A 21,291-nucleotide genomic window follows, 5' to 3' on the forward strand; every position below is an offset into this window, starting at 1 on the left:
TGGTACACTTCACTAAATGGTTGCTAAAGATATTTGAATGTGTATTTCACTTCCTGACACTATCCTGACAAGGATCTCCTATGGATAAAAATGTGTTGATAAGATGGAATAATAAAGATTCATCACAAACTTGATTGCCATGAGTGCTTTCTATAGGTGGAATATATACAGGAATGGAACCTGTTATCCAGAATGCTTTCCGGATAATGGAACTTTCCATAATTTGGATCTTTATACCTTAAGTCTACTAGAAAATCATTTAAACATTAAATAAACCTAATAGGCTGGATTTTATTATTACAGAGAAAAAGAAAATCATTTTAAAATTTTTTAATTCAGAGCTTTTTGGATAATGGGTTTCCCGGATAACTGATCCCATACCTGTATATACATTTTTTTGTTAGGGATGCACTGAATCAAGGATTCAGTTCAGGATCCAAAACCTAATACAAAAAATCAGATGACACAACAAGAAGTTTTCTTCCCCCTTTTTTCCATAATTTGCATTTGCAGATTAGGGATCGCATTTGCATTCCTATTTTTCATTCATTTTTAAAAATTAGATAAACCTTGGAATTGCTTAAACATTGAAAATTAACCTTGACTTCTGTAAAAGCCAGCCAGGCTTGTTGCTGTTTTTGTTTTCAATTACAATTTTTAAATTGTATGGGTTTCGTGTGTCAGTTGGAGAGTGTTAATGGGCAATGTTATATGCTTCATATCGCAAAAAACATTCGCAAAGACGCTTGTGAACGTTAGCGACCATTTTTGTGCCATTTTTGACTGATTAAGACCTTAACCACTTCCTTGTAAAGCTTGTGACCAAACTGCTTATATTTTTTTCCCAATGTGTCTTCTTTTTTTTTTTAAACTTGTTTTTATTAAAGGATAATAGATTATAATCACATAGAGCATTTGTACATAGTTCCACAAAGCAAAGAATATAGTGATTATGACATTCAAATCAAAACTTTTCAACAAACTTTTTAAACAGTCAGCTCAGTTATGGCACCAATGTGTCTTTTTATTGAGTTTCAGAATTTAAACAATACACATGAAATGCAATAAAAGGGAAAAAAAGAATAAAAGTATAAAAGCACAGTATAGAAAAGAGGAAAGATAGAAGGGGGGTTGGGGGGGAGGGTATGCGTTCCTAGGATACATTAAGCAGAGGATTATTGTGAAACAGCATGTGTCTGACGGAAAACCATTTCTCCCAGTTTCTATAGAATTTATCTGCACTATACGTAGCCAATGCAGCCAATTTCTCATATTGGTAATGTATGTCCAGTTCCTTGATAATCTGTTGAACTGTGGGAATCTCCATGGACTTCCATTGCCTTGCAATCAATTGCCTGGTCGCAAAGATCATATGATATAGAATTGTGCATGATTCCTTTGGTATGTTCGGATCAAGAAGGCCTAGTAGAATGGTTTCTGGGGTAAACTGAATTTGTAGATTCAACTTGGTATTGCAATAGACCTCCAATTGTTGCCATAATTGTTGAAGTTTAGGGCAGCCCCACCAAATATGGAGCATATCACCTTTCTGGTGGCATCCCCTCCAACACGTATTGGGTACATTCCTGTAAATGCGATGGAGTTTGTTGGGGGTGTGACCAAACTGCTTTTGAGAATGTTCGCAGTGTATGTAATAAAATTTCACAATCTCAAACTGTTTTTTGCAGCAAAAACGAAACCCCAAAGCCAGTGTTAAAAGTTTGCAATGCGCAATCAAGATTCACAATGCAATAAAAGCATAGCGAAGAATATTACATTGCGGCAGGGGAATTTTTATTCACAAAGTTTTGTTTTTTTGCAAATGTTATTACATTTCCTACTTAGAGTCTGTTATATCAGTGTGGACTGGACAAAAGATTGTTTAATAAGACACGGCAGGAAAAGTTAGTAAAGAGAAACTTCCTATAAATCCATTCTTATAAATATCAGGAAATTGTCAATATCACTTTAATTTGAAATGGCGACTTTAGTGAAAACTGCTTTACTCTCTTTACTCAATCTTTAGCTCTGAGCTTTAATCAGCCCAAGTGCAACTGTTTTACGTAACTTAGGGCTTTCATCTGTTTAGTCTGACGATTTTTTAGATTTCGTTTAGCAAAGGTAGACAGGTTTATCTAAGTTGTTAGCAAAAGGTAACATTTTTCACCCTAATTACATTACAGGAATGATAGTAGTACTGGATAGCAAATACACATTTGCAGTGAAAGTCCCTTCTACCTGATATGCGGAATGTATAATTACAATGTCATCGTAAAGTAATTACTATCAGTAGGCTAGGGAATTACAGTGATGTTGTCTTCTGTAAAAAACAAAACTATAAATGCATAAAAATAGAACATTTTATATTCTTAATTAATAATCAAAAAATTATTTTTGCCACTGATATTTTAGCATTTTTTAACTGCTACTGTTTGGGCTGTGAATATTAACAAGGGATGTTAAACAACAGAGCTGGAAGCATGGATACATAACAATAGGGATGCAATTATCACAGAATAACTGTATAAAGTAATTACTCAATTGAAAAGTCAGAAAGAAAGGGAGAAAATTGTGAACTAATGTAACGTCCAAGGGAAAGAAAAGGCTATTTCTACATTTATTCCAGCAGTAGAGAAAGGAAAAGACTTGGAGAGTTTGTTATAAAGAAGCATGATTGTTGTATAGTCTGTACATTATTTAGCAGTAAAGCAGAATAGTTCCTCAAATCTTGCATGATGTTTCGCCTTGTTTATCCATTTCATGTGTGAGTTTGTCTCCAATACAAAGGTATTAAATAAAATGACTAAAAAATAGAGACAACTACCTAGAGTAAGACTCATATCTTCTTATTAAATACCAACTTATAAGAAGACTAAAAACCTCATTGATCTGATAAACACTGCATAAGGCTTATTGACACTCTTGGAATTACCTCCACCACCCTGGATGTGGCAGCAATTCCAGCATTACCAAGGCAGGTTTAGTCAATAGTCTCTACAGATTTTCATCAAGGATGTTGCCATTTTTGATGCCATACACATTTGCTCAATCTACACTGTAATATGTTCTCTGAAACTTGCACCTGTTAACAACAACTCACACATGCAACTGTATTAGCTTTGACACTTTGCACTCAATTGTTAAAGGGATTCTGTCATGATTTTTATGGGATGCTTTTTATTACTAAATTACTCTATGTACATTGCAAGTTATTCAAAAGTTTATACTTTGATACATTTATTTTTTTAAGCTGTAATATTGGTGTGTAGGCAGCCATCACAGGTCATTGTGTCTGGTCATCTGCTTTCAGATACACTATTATTTCTCCTACTTAATGTAACTGAAGAAGTGGCAACTTAGGTTAACAAGACTTTTTTTTTTACCGTTGAGTGCTATTCTCATATCTGCCACTAGGGCATGGGAGCATTTTTAGCAATGCAGGTGTAGGTGTCGGGGATCTATTGTCTGGTTACATCCCCACTGTTCTGTTGATGATGGGAAAATGAGGGGTGATATCTCTCCAACTTGCAATGCAGCAGTAAAGAGTGACTGAAGTTTATCAGAGTATGTCACGTGGCTGAAGGCACCTGGGAAACTAACAACAAGTCTAGCCCCATGTCAGATTTCAAAATTAAACATATAAATCTGTGAAAACCGAGAATCCTGCTGGAGGGGCACTATAAACTGTCGAAATGCATTAAAGTCAATTGGCGTCCGAAAAATTTTGATGCGTGAAAAATTTTATGCACGTGACTATTCTGATGCTCAACAATTTTTTGTTGTGGTGGATTTTTCTCTGGCGATCTTTCGGCGCAGTTTCAGTGAATTTATTTGTTGTAAGCGAAACATGGAAATTCATCGCAAATCCATGCCTGGCGAATTTATTCGCCCATCATTAATAGTGATTTCTGTACATGTTTCAGTTGCTGAGATATGAAGGTGTAACATAGAATAGCTTATTATTATTGTAATTTAACATCCCAACTATGCTGTAAACCGGTACTTAAGGGTTATGCTGTGTGAAGATTTGAAGAGCAAACCTTTCTTAAAATCAACAGAATCTCAGTTAATTAATCCCATATATTATCCAAAATACCTATGCTACGAATTATCTGCCAGGTTAATGATACATTTCACTAGCAACTACAACAAGCTATTTGCCATTAGCATTTTGCCATTTCAGTAAACTAAAACAATGACTGTGCACCTGACGCGTGTTTGGCTCCTGTCATACACATCCTAGATCATTAACCTGGCAGATTATTGCTAGTTTAGGCATTTTGAGGACCCCCTGGTAGCAGTTATGATTGGAAAGTGTTCTCCTTAAAAGCCAGATCTGGTTTCATAGGAGGACTGGATTTCTGCAGCGATGATGACTTTTAGTATAGTGCAGAGAGTGATATCTGAAGCCAAGTTACAATTCATTTTAGTTTTTTATTTGTTGTTTTTGAGTGATTTAACTTTTTATTCAGCAGCTCCCCAGTTTGCATTTCAGCAGTCTGCAGGGGCGATTCTGCCTATAATGCCGCCTGAGGCGGCCTTCTTTCGCCGCCCCCACCCCTCCCCACGGCACTAACCTTTATAGCGCCGGAGAGGGCAGGGGCGGTCCGCGACGCTTAGTGCAGAGAGCGCAATAGCGCTCTCTGCACTAGAAGAGCCGAATTTCCGGTTTGAAAACCGGAAATTCGGCTCTTAGTTACCAGGAGCGGCATTTTTGCGGCCCCTGGCAACCAGGGGGGCGCTGCCGCCTGAGGCGAGTGTCTCAACTCGCCTCATTGGTGGAGCGCCCCTGGCAGTCTGGTTGCTAGGGTAATTTGGACCATGCATTGATTTGAATAAGAGACTGGAATATGAATGGGAAAAGGCCTGATTAGAAACATGAGTAAGAAAAAGCAATAACAATAAATAGCTTTTATAATAAGTAGCTTTGTAGAGCATTTGTTTTTTTAGATAGGGTCAGTGACCCCCATTTGAAAGCTGGAAAGAGGTAGAAAAAGAAGGCAAATCATTAAAAATATTAAAAATATATATATATAATGAAGACCAATTGAAAAGTTGCTTAGAACTGGCCATTTGATCCAAGGCTATTGTTTATTGGCATGAACATAATAGTTGCCAAATCTACTGATTTCTTGAGCTTCTGACACACCAAACATGACTAATTTTCCACTACATCGTTTTTTTTCATCAATCACTAATTAACTGACAATTTTCACCAAGTGGCTTATTGTTCCATATGCTGTAATGTGCAACGCAATATGTTGGCGCTATATAAATACATGTTAATAATGCTGTGTTATACGGGTGGTTCATTAAATTAACTCTTAGTATGTTATAGAACATCCTAGTGAAGTGTACCAGCTCCTCCAAAACTCACCCCCACCTATCATTGAACACTGCTTAGTGCACTTTCAATTTTGAGCAGGGAGAGGGGTGCTGGTGCCTGCAGTTCCTGGTGGAGGGGAACTTTATCAGAGGGAACAGTCCTGGCTAGGCAGGGCCCACAAGGGCATAGCCCCACTGTGTTTTTTCCCTGTGTCACACCGGGCCAGTCCAACCCTGAATAAGAGAAAGACAGAGGTAAAATTTAATATCATTTAAAAATAAAAAATATATATAATTTCCCCACTTTTTTTTAGGTAGAAATATTTCCGATAAAACTCAGTGTGCTTGTCCGTCTCAAATGATTTATTTAGCTGTCTGCATCTCTTTTTAAAATCCATGTACAAGCAGCACCTATAACACAAGAAAATGATTATATTTTGTAGAAACCGTGATCTACTATTTTATGACCTTTCAGCAAATAAAGTATATAAATCATAATTTTGCAGACATGACATGATTTGTTGAGAGTTCGTTTTTTTTTGTAATGTACTTCATTTGTTCTGGGGTTTGACTAAACTTACAAACTAACTGAATTATATTTATTTTATAGTTATAGTCAGAGGTGTGTTACCACAAGAGGGAACATATATCACCAAATAACTTTAAAAAAATCAGAAACTTTTCAGTGCACAAAAATGTTTTTCTTAAGAGCATGGTTTAAATATATTTTTGTCTCTCATGTGAAATATAATTAAACCATAGTATGTTATTCCCTGGGCTTTATTCATCAGAAAGAGTTTGTAGACACTTGATGAAGTAGCTGAATAGAATAAAAAAATAAGTGTCTTATTCTTCTCAGGTGAAAGGACAGAATGTTAAATAAATATTTGTCTTATTTCTCAGTAAGAACAATTGCGGTCAAATTTGTGAAGAAAAGTTGTGTTGTGTCGTATGCAGTTACTTTACATATACAATAGAACCCCCCATTTTACCTCCCCATTTTCCCCTCATTTTACATTGTTGTTTTGTGGTCCCACCTATACTGTATATAATGCATAATACATTTCCCTGATTTTACATTTTCCTGGATTTTGCATAATTTTTTTCTGGCCCCCTGAAAAATGTAAAATGACATTCTACTGTATGTCACAGAAAACAATGAAAAAAGTCATAAGAGCTCATTTATCACATTTTCTTTTCTGCGGTAGGCACACAAAGGTGCAAGTCCTTGCAGACTAAAACAGAATACAGGTATAGGACCTGTAAAAGATCCGTTATCTAGAAACCCTCCAGATCCCAAGCATTCTAGATAATAGGTCCCATACCTGTACATCCTACTCATATTATACAGTTATGGGACCTGTTATCCAGAATACTCGGACCTGGGGGTTTCCAGATGATGCATCTTTCTGCAATTTGGATCTTCATATCTTAAGTCTATTTAATTGATTTAAACATTAATTAAACCCAATGGGATTGTTTTGTCTCCAGTAAGGATTGGCTTCCAAAACAAATTTGATAAGGAGGCCCACATAACACAGAAACCCCTAATATACACATTACAGTTACCTGTTTCTTCAAAAAGTATGAATAAATGCCATTTTCTATGCAACAATCCAGCTGGTTAACAGTTTTTTTCTTTCTGCATCATTTGAAATCCTGGCAGGGAAGGAGGGACTAAACCACTGATATTACAAATTGTAACAACTCCCCAGTTTACAGACAGCATGCAGGAACACGTGCATTGCACTGAGATGTTCCATTCCTTATTGAGATCACATGTTCAGGGAATGGTGGACAGGTTTGGAGGATGCAGGACAGATGGATGTTGATACAAAGTAACAGTCGTCAGCCAGCTCAGCAAAGTAGAAGCATAAAAGCAGTGGGGTAGACTTAGGGTACTGTCAAAAACCATTAAAAATCATGAAAAGTCTGCATATTTTTGAATTGATGTATATTGCAAAGTTGCTTGAAATTGTTTTCTTTTCAAAAAAGTTTATGTTTTTGTGGAGTTCCCCTTTAATTGTATCTTAGTTTGAATCAAGTACAAGGTACATTTGATAAAAGGAAACTATTTCTAAAAATTTTAATTAATTATGTGTTTACAATGGAGTCTATGGGAAATGACCTTCCCTTAATTCAGAGTTTTTTATAACAGATCCTATACCTCTACAAATGCTTAACAGCTAAACGACAAGTAAAACAAGGCAGTTACCTGTGTTGTATTTAGGGTTGCCACCTGCCTGGTTTTCACACAGACACCCCAAGTTTTGGAAGGGCTGTCCGGATTTCCAAATTAGGAAACCCGGATTATTAGAAAAAGAATAAAGTAAATATACAGTTACATGTTACTGACCTTGGGGAACCCTTTGCAGTCCACATCCTTGCCAGGCAAAGTCCCAGACTTTACTCCTGGTGGGCAAAAAGAGTCACATTCCCTTTTCCCGTTTCACCTAAAAATCAAGCAATTAGAATGTTTTCATGGAAAAATCGAACAATTTGTACGATTGCACAAAAAAAATCGTGCAATTCGAAGGTTTTCATGAAAAAATCGAGCAATTAGAAAGTTTTCACAAAAAATCTGAAATTGATGCCATCGAATTTTCACCAGCGAATTTTCACAGGAGATTTGCGAATCTATGTAGAATGTATGCGTGGAAATTCGCCGCAAATTAGTGCTAGGAGAATTTATTCGCCCATTCCTGACCGATATCTCTCCCGCTCATGTGTGCACTGCTCCCGTATCGGAGCTGACATTGTTGCAGACCCAGATGGAGTTGGAGGACGGAACAGGGTGGCGCTGATGGTGTACAGAGCAGGGACGTAGGTTAAAGTTGTAACGGCTACAGGAGGAACTGGCTGGCTCCTCCCACTGACGTATGCTACTATTGTGCCGGAGCTGTCTGCGCAGCGATCCCTAATAGGTTAAATGAAGAGGGAATTTACAGGGTAACGGTACAGTAAAGGAGTCTGGTTCAGTCTAGTGGTACTGGGATCCCTTTATAACTTCGATGGGACCACTGACCAACTAGTTGTTCCAACAATCTTGTACCACTTAAAAAAAATAAAAAATGAAAGCCAATGGCAAATTTTCTCAAAATATCTCTCTTCGTTAACGCAAATGTGAACAACCACTTTTAAAATAACAAAAAATTCTTCTGACGATTCTTCCTGATGTTCAAATTTTTTTCAGAGGGTTCTTCCTGAAAACACGATCAATTTGAATGATTCGAGTCTTTTCCTGCTGAAAACTCAAGTTTTCGGGTTGTTAACCCCGAACTCGCTCATGGAAGTTTTTTACATTTGGGTCTTTTTTTTTTAATTAGAAACCGTTTGAGTTGTGAGTTCATTCGAGTTCATTTTTGGTAAAAAAAAAAAAAACTCTAAAATTTCGACCTTTGATAAATAGATATCTTCCTAGAGTGATATTTGTGATAGCTATGAACTTATTCAAAGTCAAATCAGGACAAGAGAGGAACGTTATCCGGTAACCTGTTATCCTGAAAGCTCTGCATTTTGGGAAGGCTGTCTCCCATAGACTAAATTTTATCCAAATAATCCATCATTTTTAAAAATGATTTCCTTTTTCTCTGTAATAATAAAACAGTACCTTGTACTTGATCCAAACTAAGATATAATTAATCCTTACCAGGCCAATTGGGTTAATTAAGGTTTACCGTATATACTTGAGTATAAGCCGAGTTTTTCAGCATCCAAAATGTGCTGAAAAAGTCTACCTCGGCTTATACTCGGGTTAGCGGGCAGTAGTCGAGATTGCAGTCACTTTTAATCATTCCTATACCAACAGTTCACTTGGGGAGAGACTGCAATATCATACAGCGCCCTCTGTTGGTTATATCAAAGAATAACAGTGCACCCTCTGTTGGTTATATGAAAGAATAACAGTGACTGCAATATCACACAGCACCCTCTGTTGGTTATATGAAAGAATAACAGTGACTGCAATATCTCACAGCGCCATCTGTTGGTTATATGAAAGAATAACAGTGACTGCAATATCACACAGCACCCTCTGTTGGTTATATGAAAGAATAACAGTGCGCCCTCTGTTGGTTATATGAAAGAATAACAGTGACTACAATATCTCACAGCGCCATCTGTTGGTTATATGAAAGAATAACAGTGACTGCAATATCACACAGCACCCTCTGTTGGTTATACGAAAGATTAACAGTGATGGCAATATCACACAGTACCCTATGCACATGGTAGTGGGACAGTGGGACAATGCACACAGTAATCCGTTTGGCAATTCTCTGTCACCATCAACTTTGCAAAGAAGTCCGGTTGATCGCTGGGGGGGTCGCTTTGGCGGAATGTGCGCTGCTGGGAGACAGGGCTGTAGTTGTGTCTAGGCTTATACTAGAGTCAATAAGTTTTCCCAGTTTTCGTAGGTAAAATTGGGTACCTCGGCTTATACTCGGGTCGGCTTATACTCGAGTATATACGGTACATGATTTTCTAGTAAACTTAAGGTATGAAGATACAAATTACTGAAAAACATGGTGACTTGGACCTATTTTTTTGCACTTTCCCCATTGAAAATGAACCCAGTTATATATTATCATAATACATTTTTAGCAAAAAAAAATTCTGCAAATGTTTTGCTTTTTGTTTTCTTCTTCCAGGCTTTAGATTTTTATTGGTTTTAGTATCTGAAGTGACTTTCCTTGATTCAGCAGTTGTTAACTTTACCTGGAAGTCTTAAAGTCTCATTAAAGAAAATCTATAACTCATTAATTTAACTTCAATGGCACATCATTAACTGATATGCAAAAAAGGACATTTTTAGTCTAAAAATCCATACACGTCTCCTTCTGTTTTATTTCTTAATTTCAGGTTTAAAGTATCAATTTCCAGTTATGACTGTGCCAAAGATTAAACAGCAGTTATTGTTATTATATTGTGTACCATAGAGTTTAAAAGTAATTGTGCTGTTTAAAGCAATTAAAAAAAAGACAAATTACATTTTGCATAATGTTCTGTTAATTACACAAATACTTCAGTTTATATGTTTTGGGATCATATGAAGGTAAACGACTTCAGGTAGTGTGCCTCAATCCAGGTCAATCCAACTCTGACAAGACTAACTGTATACAGTTATATATTCCCTTACAGTGCCGATTCTGGGGCTGCTGCCGCCCCCCTCCTCTCCCGCTCCGCGCTTAAAAATTAGCGTCGGAGCGGGTTTCAGGGGGCAGTATCGCTAGTCTAGTGCATTGAGCGCAATAGCGCAACAGCGCTCTTTGCACTAGCGGAGCCGAATTTTCGGGTTAAAACTTTTTGCCGCCCCTTGTAACTGGCCGCTCGCTGCCGCCTGAGGCAAGGGTTTCACCTTGCCTCATGGCAGAAGCGGCCCTGTTCCCTTATCTTGAAACAATTAATCCAGAAAATTCACAGTTACTGGAAGGCCAGGCATCTAGCATAGAGATTTCCTTTTTCTCTGTAATAATAAAGCAGCACATTGTAATTGATGGTAACTAAGCTACATAAATCCATATTGGTGGCAAAACAATCCTATTGGGTTCATTTAGGGGGTTATTTATCAAAATCCATATTTTTCTGATTTTTTAAATATAAAAATTCCGACCAAACTTTTGCACTTTTTTATCAATAAAAAAACCTTGAAAAAATCGGATCAGGAAAAAGCTCAACTTTTTCAGATTCACGTGCGAAAAACACGAATATTTCACGTTTTAAGCCCAAAAACCACAAAAATCTTTGAGTTTTCACAGAAAAACGCACAATACCTCAAAAACTCAGAACATTTCATGCGGGTTAAAACATCTTCAAATGGGGGACATCTGCGATTGACTTTTACATGAATTCAGCAGTTTTAGATGCCGTATTTTCGGATTCGGACTTGGAACTACTTTGGTGCATAATAAATCACTAAAAGTTGCGTATTATTTTACGGCAACTTTTTCGGGTTTTCGGCATCAACACAGACGCCGCAAAAGAAATTGAGCGTTAATAAATAACCCTCTTAATGTTTAAGTTATTTTTAGTAGCAAACTGATTCAAATCTTCTAAAAAAAAAAAAAAAAAAAAGGAAGAAATAATGTATATTTGAGATCCCAGCAGTTGCATGGAACCTTATTGCTTTCTGCTATTGTTAAACTTGTTTACTGTTTTGATTAGTGATGGGCGAATTTGTGTGAAAAAATTAGCGAAATGCCCGTGAAAATTCGCTGGCGAAAATTCCAAAAAAAACGGACGCCGGGGTTGAAAACGGACGCCGGCATCAAAAACGGACGCCAGCATCAAAAACGAGATGCCGGCGCAGTTTCGCAACTTTTTCGCCATTTCGCGAATTTCGCAGGAAATTCGCAAATTTTTCAGCAAAGCAAAATGGCGCAAATTCGCCCATCACTAGTTTTGATACTGTAAGTAGAATAATAAGCACCCTTGATATAATAAGTTATTATATGACTATACAGAAAAAGGGAGGTGTTTATACTTTATAAAAAAGATATAGGTAGTAGAGCGTTATCAGCCTTTACAAAAATAATTGCGGGTGGTACAGGATTTATTATCTGGAATCCTCAGTACTAGTGATGTGCGGACTGGCCGATACCAGCAGGTTGGTCGACACAGGCACAAAGAATTTGGGCCAAGCTCTTCCTGCTGTCCCTTCCTGCATGCAACCTAAGTGTGCACCACTTACACTGAACTAATCGAGTTTTCGAGCAAATCCCTCTGAAAAAATCTTTTGAGTTTTTTAAAAAAACAAACCATTTTTTAACCCGGAAAATAGATTTTTTGACTCAAAAATACTTTTTAAACTCAAATTATTCATGGAAAACCCTTAATGAATCCCTTAGTGTATTGCTGATGGACCGCCTTCTACTAATATATATTATTTTGTATTGTAACAGCCCCTGGTTACTTCAGAGGAGGCATTTGTTACATGGGGCTTTCCCTTAGGTTGGCCATCATGGAAAAGTGGGGTTTCTTGGATTTCAAACACTCTTTTGATTTTGACTTAATTGACTTGGGCTCCAGTGGTTCTTATGGAATTTATGATTTTATTGTAATTCCTGGATGCTTTACAATTTAATTCATTTTTAAATAATTTTACATGTGGCATTTGGTGCTTTGTACACCAACTTGTATTTTCCTTTGTCCAACAAGCTACTCCGAACCTGATGTGTGTTTTGTTGGCATTCGTTTTTTCCTTTGTGAGTCACTGCTAACTGAATACAGGTCAGATTGAAATAAAACGGAAAACACAACTTGTGAGATAAGCATAGCCAAAGACATTGTGGTTTCAAGTGATAACAACATGACTCATTAGATGTATTTTCCTCATCAAATGTAATCTAACCCATAATACAGAAATTAAGCAGGCTTATGTGATACATAGGAAAGTGTAACAAAGCATTTTGAAAGGGTAATAAGGTATAAGATACTTAAATACATTGCAAATCACAATTCTGTGAGTATCAGATCAGTTTTATGTGCAATCGATCTTGCCAGACTAATTTAATTGCCTTCTATGAGGAGCTGAGCAGAAACCTAGACTCTGGGATGGCAGTGCATCCGATCTACTTAGACTTTGCTAAAGCCTTTGATATAGTACCACACACAATGTTACTGGTTACATTAAACTTCAAATTCGACCATCGATTTAAAAAACAACGTTTTTTCAACAAATTTGGCAATACTGCAGTCGAATAAAAATAGAACGATTTGTATTCGACCAAAAAAACTTAGAAAAGTGCTGTGGAAGGGCCCCATAGGCTAACACTGCACTTTGGTAGCTTTAATTTGGCGAAGTATGAAGTCAAAGTTTTTTTTAAAGAGACAGTACTTCGATTATCGAATGGTCGAATAGTCGAACGATTTTTACTTCGAATCGTTCCATTCGAAGTCAAATGGTCGAATATAGCCTATTCGATGGCCGAAGTACCCAAAAATTTACTTCGAAATTCGAACTTTTTGACATTCAAACCATTCACTCAAGCTTACTAAATCTGCCCCTAAGAAATATTAGCCTTGAAAATATCTGTACTTGGATCGAGAACAGGCTGAAGGATGGATTAAAAAGAGTGGTGGGAAATGTAACATTTTCTAATTGAACCAGTGTTGTTAATGGAGTACAGCAGGGGTCTGTCTTTGGTTGCTTTTCAACTTGCTTATTAATGACCAACAAATGATAGTTATACAGTAAATGGTATTGTGTTAGAGGTATTCTTAATTTAGAAGGATATAGGGATATTTGTAGATCACAAGTTGTCTAATTCCAGGCAGTGTCATTCTGTGGCTACTAAAGCAAATAAAGTTCTTTCTTGAATAAAAAAGGGCACAAACACAAGGGATGAAAACATAATTATGCCTCTTCATAGGTCTCTAGTAAGGCCTCACCTGGAGTATGCAGTGCAGTTTTGAACTCAGTCCTTAAGAGGGATATACATGAGCTGGAGAAAGGGCAACTAAGACTTGAGGAACAGAACTTTCTTTTGAAGCAGCTTAGGTGGTTCTTCACAGTGAGGGCAATGCGGTTATGAAATACCATATCAGGTAATTGCAGATTATATTAATGACTTTATAAGTGGCTTGGATGACTTCTTGAACAACTATAATATCCAAAGGTATTGGGATCTTAAGATCTACAGTTAGTTTAGTATACTGTAGGTATCATTTTACTGTATGTAGTATATATGTATGTGTTGTGTGTAGTAAGGTCGGTATGGGAACTGTATGTGCTTACAGTATATGCGCATTGGGGTTCATTTAAAGAAGTTCTCCATAGAAAATGTAAAATGTGAAACAGATGTTGCTTATTTTTGGATACTTTGATAAATATATTCATTTAGAAGTGAATGGCAAATTTTGGCATGCAGTTTTATATTTTGATCATAAATAAGCCCCCAATAGTGGGAATGCCAGAACCTGAAATAGCAGTGTCTGGAAAGTTAGTGTAGTTGCATTTAGTAAGATGAGTCTAGCCTAGTCAGTAGGAACCAGCAGTAATATAATAATTATTTATGTACTGATTGCTTAATTCAAAATACATGCGCAAACCAGCCAAATAAATTAGAATAAAACAGATCCCTCTGGTGGAGCACTGACAGTTTAGACAAATAAGTAGAGGACTAGAGTTTCTTCAAAACCAATAAACTTCTTTATTTATCCGAGGCATATTACGTCTGATGACATCAGGACTAGCATATGAATACCACTCAAATATCTTTTTCTCAACTAGCATATAAATTCATAATTAGACTCACACTCATGATCTGTCCTCTGTGAAGATGGTAATGTAGCCTTAGTGCCAATCCTCAGTGTAGCCTGGTCCCATTATGGTTCCTTGCTCCAGGAATCTCATCCAATGTGTCCCTGAAACCATTTGGATCTCTATACTGATCACCTTCCTTCTTTATGGAGCCTTGAGCTGCTCGGCTAGCTAAATCCTGCCTGTGTCTCACTCCTAGAGTCACTATAACAAAGATAACTATCACTAACTTTCCTAACCGGCCGTGGCACCTGCTCGGACCTAATCCCGTACCACCACTCCGCTAGTTGGGTTCCAGCACATTTGTGCTCTCCCTTTAGTTACGTGAACACTGCAACTTACTTGGAAATCACCCAGGGCTTACCGAGGACCACCTTAGGCATCCAACCTCTAAGTGAAACTGCCTAATGAAATATAGCAAAACTCTCAGGGTCCCTAAAGGGTCCTGAACAAAAGTGCGTATTTAAGAAGAAAATCATTTAATTTTTCTCGCTGTCTATATATATGAATCATCAGTGTCAGGACAGAGGACCCAGGGCCTACTGGGGTCTCCACCTCAAAAGCGCAACCTGCCCCACCTTGTAGCTCCCAACCCATTTCATAACTTCAGCTGTCTTGTAGTTGCTCCAGCTATACCGGCTGAGGGCTATTCAGGGTCCCAGGCCTAACAATTTTTGTCTGTGAAGTGGCCTTGAGGGCCGAGGCCCATCGGGATTTGCTCATTTACGATGATGGGTTAAAGTGCCAATTATAGAAAACTGCCTTAAACCACCAATTTCTTAGCCAACATTACACCCAACCATTAATTTCTTTACACCCAGTGCTGAAGGCACAGCTCTCCAGAATGGATTTATCTCCCCTGAATGGATTGTGCCTGACTGTGAATGGGATATCTTGGAAGGGGAGATAGTGGGTGGGACATGGGTAAAGCCCTCTTCCTTGTGCTTTTTCAAGTTTGTGGTGTGCAGAAGGCGCGAGTGCTTTGTATATTGTGATTTCATGAGGATTGCAATTTTGTGACACCTGCATTTGTTCTAACATTACAACAAACAACCATGGCACTAAATGTGACAAAAGTCTGTCAGATTTACAAAAATACAATAAAACATGCTGTAGGTTGTATCCTGCACTTTTTTTTTTACAGAAAAATAAATAATTTTAGTTTTGTCACCTTGACAGCTTGTTTAGTGCATTGGTTATTTCCAAAAAGGGCAAGATGGAAAATATAATGTTGACAGAAAAGATTTCTTATCTCTGCTCTATGGCACAAACCCAATCATCAGAAAATGACTTTAGGGCGCTAGAAAGTTGAATGACAACTGAAACAATAGTATTAAAAAGAACATTTTTAGATAACTTCATTCAATTATATACACTTTGTTTGAACCTTAAATCATTTGTAATAAAGTGAAAGGCATTTTAGTCCTCTAAGCACAAGATCAATTCTCAGACAAGGACATTTTGTGATAAATATATATTTACCTGTATTCCCCTCCCCACACACTTGCTCTACCTGAATCTCTCCAAGTGCCATTTCTGTCATGTTAGTGACCATGACTGACTTGCAGTTCAAATTCCAATGAATCCCAAAGATTTTCAGTTGGGTTGAGGGCAGTACTTTGTGCAGGGCAATTCAATTCTTCTAATCCCATCTCAGAAAACCTTTTCTGTATGGATCTCACTATGTGCATTAGGGCATTATTGTACTGGAACAGGAGAGAGTCTTTCCAAACGTATGCTTCAAGTTGGAAGCAGTATTTCTCATTAAATTTACAGCTGACAGTACATACTCCAGCTGGTATTTTTCTTCTGTCATCCACTAAACCCAGGCTCACCAGTCAAACTGCCAGATGGTACGGTTCCTTTGTTTTCCTTTTGTGTAGGTACTGTATTGCACTGCATGCTTTCCAAATGGTCCACAGTTGCCTAAAACTTTAGAGAGAAAATGTTTCATGTGTGAAAATTTTATATCAAGATTGCAAGTCAAATTCCATAATATAGACATTGACTACATTGGGATATATAAGGATATATTTTTCCTTTCTATATATATGTTAGAAAATATGTACTTGCCATGCATAGATTTCCAAGAATACTTCTAAATAAATGAGCATAGTATCCAGACAAGAGGTCCTCTGCACTCACCCATTATGTATCTGTCTGTCTGTCTGTCTGTCTGTCTTTCTCTCTGTCTATCTATCTATCTACTGTATCTATCTATCCATCTATCTATTTATCTATCTCTCTGTCTGTCTGTCTATCGATCTACCTATCTATTATCTATCTATCTATCTATCTATCTATCTATCTATCTATCTATCTATTTATCTATCATCTAGCTATCTAGCTATCATCTAGCTATCTAGCTATCATCTAGCTATCTAGCTATCATCTATCTATCTATCTATCTATCTAACTATCATCTATCTATCTGTCTGTCTGTTTATCTATCATCTAGCTATCATCTATCTATCTACTATCTGTCTGTCTGTCTGTCTGTCTGTCCATCTAGCTATCTTTCTATCTATCTATCTATCTATCTATCTATCTATCTATCATCTATCTATCTGTCTGTCTGTCTGTCTGTCTATCATCTATCTATCTATCATCTATCTATCTATCTATCTATCTATCTATCTATCTATCTATCTATCTATCTATCATCTATCTATCTATCTATCTACTATCTGTCTGTCTGTCTGTCTATCAATCCATCTATCTATCTATCTATCTATCTATCTATCTATCTATCCATCTATCCATCTATCTATATGATATTTAGCATTTTTTGCATTAAACTAGGTAAAAATTCCCTATCCTTTAAACAAAACAGGGTTTGTTTGTCCATATATTGCTATATTTAAGCTGGCCACTATTTCAAAGTCATCCCATATTTGGCCAGTCCTATACTCACTTTTATCTGATTCATTAAGAATTCTATGCTTCATTATACATTTTACTCAGGGACTAAGTTGGACCTGCAACTTGGGAATGATAGGAGCTACAACATGGAGCTGGCCATTGCTCTTGTATAAACTATAGCAAAAAAGGGAAAGTGAAGCGGTGATCTCAGAATTCATATAGGCAAATGACAAGCGATCCACTGTTTTAATGGTTAAAATGTAGTGGTGATTACAAATTTCCCTTTTTTTGTATAGTATCCTTCAAGATATCTCTAGTAACAGAATTATCTAACTGCATCTCTTACCAACAACATCTATGAATATATGGTTACTACTGTAAATATTGAATTATCTTATCATTGGGGCTGCACTGATTGCATGTTCAATTTGTATGGACAGATGAAAGAATGCATTAATCATATAATACTTGCACAAGGCTCGTATGCTTCTCTTGAGCTTTCGATAATGCACATGCATAAATTCTCATACACCCTACATAATAAAGTTGAAGGTACTTTTACAATAAAAATAAATAAATAAAAATAATTTAAAAAATCATATTTTTTAGAACTAAAGCAAGCTTATGAATTGTGGCCTTTATAAATAAAAGAATAGAGTTTGGTGTGTTATTCCCTATTTAACCTAATCAGTTATTTGCTTTACCTTTCAGGGTTTGGTTAAAAAGGGAATATTCAGGTGTGACCCTAGGAGGCCAGCTACCTGCTGCTTTATCATCTGTTTGTTAAATGAGGTAGTTCACCTTTTATTTTACATTTAAAGGCCTAATTATCAAATTTTTAATTTGAGTAATGTGAGTTTTTTTTCTACTTCAAATGAACTTGAATTTGTATCAAACTGGAATGTTTGCTTATTTATTAAAACATCTGAAAAATTAAAAATGTGTTTGAATACATTTGTGAAATAAAATTCAAATTATTCAAATTTTTACTCTATCAACGGGGTAAAAATTTTGAGAAACTCCATTAAGAAAATAACTTTTTAATTTGCCATAAAAAGCTCCCATTAACTTTTACATAAACTTGGCTGCTTTTAAGATTTAAATGAAGGGGGGGGGGGGTCACTGAACTCAGCAGCCAAACAATTGGCTACTGTTATTATCAGTCCTACTTTTTATTACTTATCTTTCTATTCTCCTAATTATCTTCCAAGTTTTAGGGGGTTATTTATCAAAATCCAAATTTTGCAGATTTTTTCAATAAAAAAAGTCAGACCAAACTAGAATCCACGATTTACCCTTTTTTATCAATAAAAAAAACACAAAAAAAATTGTCAAAAACTTTTCTCTGGATTGTTGCACAATAACCACGACTTTTTCGGATTGTCGCATGAAAAATCCGAATTTTTCAGACTTGAAGCCCTGAAAAGTGCAAATTTTTCGTGAAAGGCCAACATTCCTTAATTTAACCAGTAATCTTCTATGTGGCACTGTATTGAATGCTTTAGCAAAGTCTAAGTAAATTACATCCACTGCCATCCCAGAATCGAGGGCCCTGCTTACCTTCTCATAAAAAGAAATTAAGTTAGTCTGGCAAGATCTATTACGCATAAAACCATGCTGCCACAAACTCATAGTATTATGATTTGCTATGAAGTCCAGTATCTTATCCTTTATTAACCCTTCGAAAAGCATTTGTACCACTGACATCAGATAAACTGGCCTATACATAGTAACATAGTAAATTAGGTTAAAAAAGATACATGTCCACCAAGTTTAACCTTTTAACTTTTTTTGCCTAACTGCCAGTTAATCCAGAGGAAGGCAAAAAACCCCATGTGAAGCCTCTCCAATTTGCCACAGAGGGGAAAAAAAATTCCTTCTTGACTCCAAAATGGCAATCGGACCAGTCCATGGATAAACTTGTACTATGAGCTATCTCCCATAACCCTCTATTCCCTCACTTCCTAAAAAGTCATTCAACCCCTTCTTAAATATATCTAATGCATCAGCCTGTACGAGAGAATTCCACATCTTCACAGCTCTCACTGTAAAAAACCCCTTTCCGAATATTTAGGCAGAACCTCTTTTCTAATAAACGGAATGGGTGACCTCATGTCAGCTGGAAAGACCTACTAGTAAATAAAGCATTAGAGAGATTATTATATGATCCCCTTATATATTTATACATAGTCATCATATCACCCCTTAAACGACTCTTCTCCATCATGAATATCCCCAATTTGGCCAGTCTTTCTTCATATCTAAGATTTTCCATACCTTTTACCAGCTTAGTTGCCCTTCTTTGTACCCTCTCTAATACAATAATGTCCTGTTTGAATGATGGAGACCTAAACTTATTGAGCCTTACCAGTGCTCTATAAAGTACAAGAATGACCTCTTCCTGCTGTGAACCAATGCCTCTTTTATTACAGCTCAAGACCTTATTTGCCCTTCATGCTGCTGACTGGCATTGCTTGCTACAGCCAATTTTATCATCTACAAGGACTCCAACATATTTTGCCATAATGAATTTGCCTAGTGCAGTCCCATTAAGGGTATAAGTGGCTTGGATATTTTTACATCCCAGGTGCATGACATTGAATCTCATTTGCCACTTAGCTGCCCAGATTGCCAGTTTGTCAAGATCCTGTTGCAAGGATGCCACATCCTTGATGGAATTTATTGGGCTAGATAGTTGTGTGTCATTTGCAAACACTGATACATTACTTACAATACCCTCCCCATAGTCATTAATCAACAAGTTAAATAAAAGTGGACCCAATACCGAATACTAAGAATCTTACTCCAAGTAGAGAATGTACCATTAACAACCACCCTCTGTACCCGATCCTGTAGCCAGTTTCCTATCCATGTGCAAACGACTTCATTAAGCCCAACAGACCTTAGTTTAGAAAGTAGTCTTTGTGGGGCACGGTATTAAACGATTTGGCAAAATCCAAATAGATCACATCTACTGCCCCCCACTGTCCAGCATCTTACTTACCTCATCATAAAAAGCAATCAAATTTGTCTGACATGACCTATCCTTCATAAAGCCATGCTGATTGCTGCTCATAATGCCATTCACTAAGACAACATTTTGAATGTGATCTCTTAACAAGCCTTCAAATAATTTGCCCACCACAGATGTCAAATTTACCGGCCTATATTTGCCAGGCTGAGATCATAATCCCTTTTTCAAATATTGGAATGACATCAGCTTTTCTCCAATCCATAGGTACCATACCAGATGAAAGGGAATCTGAGTAAATCAGGAATAGGGGCTAATCTAAAACTGAACCAAGCTCTCTTAGAACTCGGGTGTGTATGCCATCAGGCCCTGGAGCCTTGTTTACATTAATTTTTATTAAAGCTTTCCGGATCATATCCTGAGTCAGCCACTGACTAGATTGAGCTGAGCCATTAGTGCAGCTATAAAGTGAGCCTGGGAACTCAGACTCCTCTATTGTATACACTGAAGAAAAGAACTGATTTAGTACATTTGCATTTTCTGTATCTGTTACAACCATACTGGTACCATTATTTAATGGGGAAACACTCAGCCTGCATCTTTTTACTATTAATATATTTAAAAAACTTTTTGGAGTTAGTCTTAGCCTCCGCCGCAATGCATTAATTTCTTTTCTTTGCCTTCCGGATTTCTGATTTACAACATTTATTACAGTGTTTATTTCATTAAATGCAGCTTCTGTCCCAACAGACTTAGTTTTTAAATGCTTTTACTTCTATATTAAGCCAATTAGGGTGATTCTTAGAGCTTCTACATTTACTCCTTATGGGAATAAATTGAGGACAGTAATGATTTAATATAATTTTCAATGACA

The sequence above is a fragment of the Xenopus laevis genome, chromosome 5L (assembly GCF_017654675.1).
Source record: "Xenopus laevis strain J_2021 chromosome 5L, Xenopus_laevis_v10.1, whole genome shotgun sequence".
NCBI lineage: Eukaryota > Metazoa > Chordata > Amphibia > Anura > Pipidae > Xenopus > Xenopus laevis.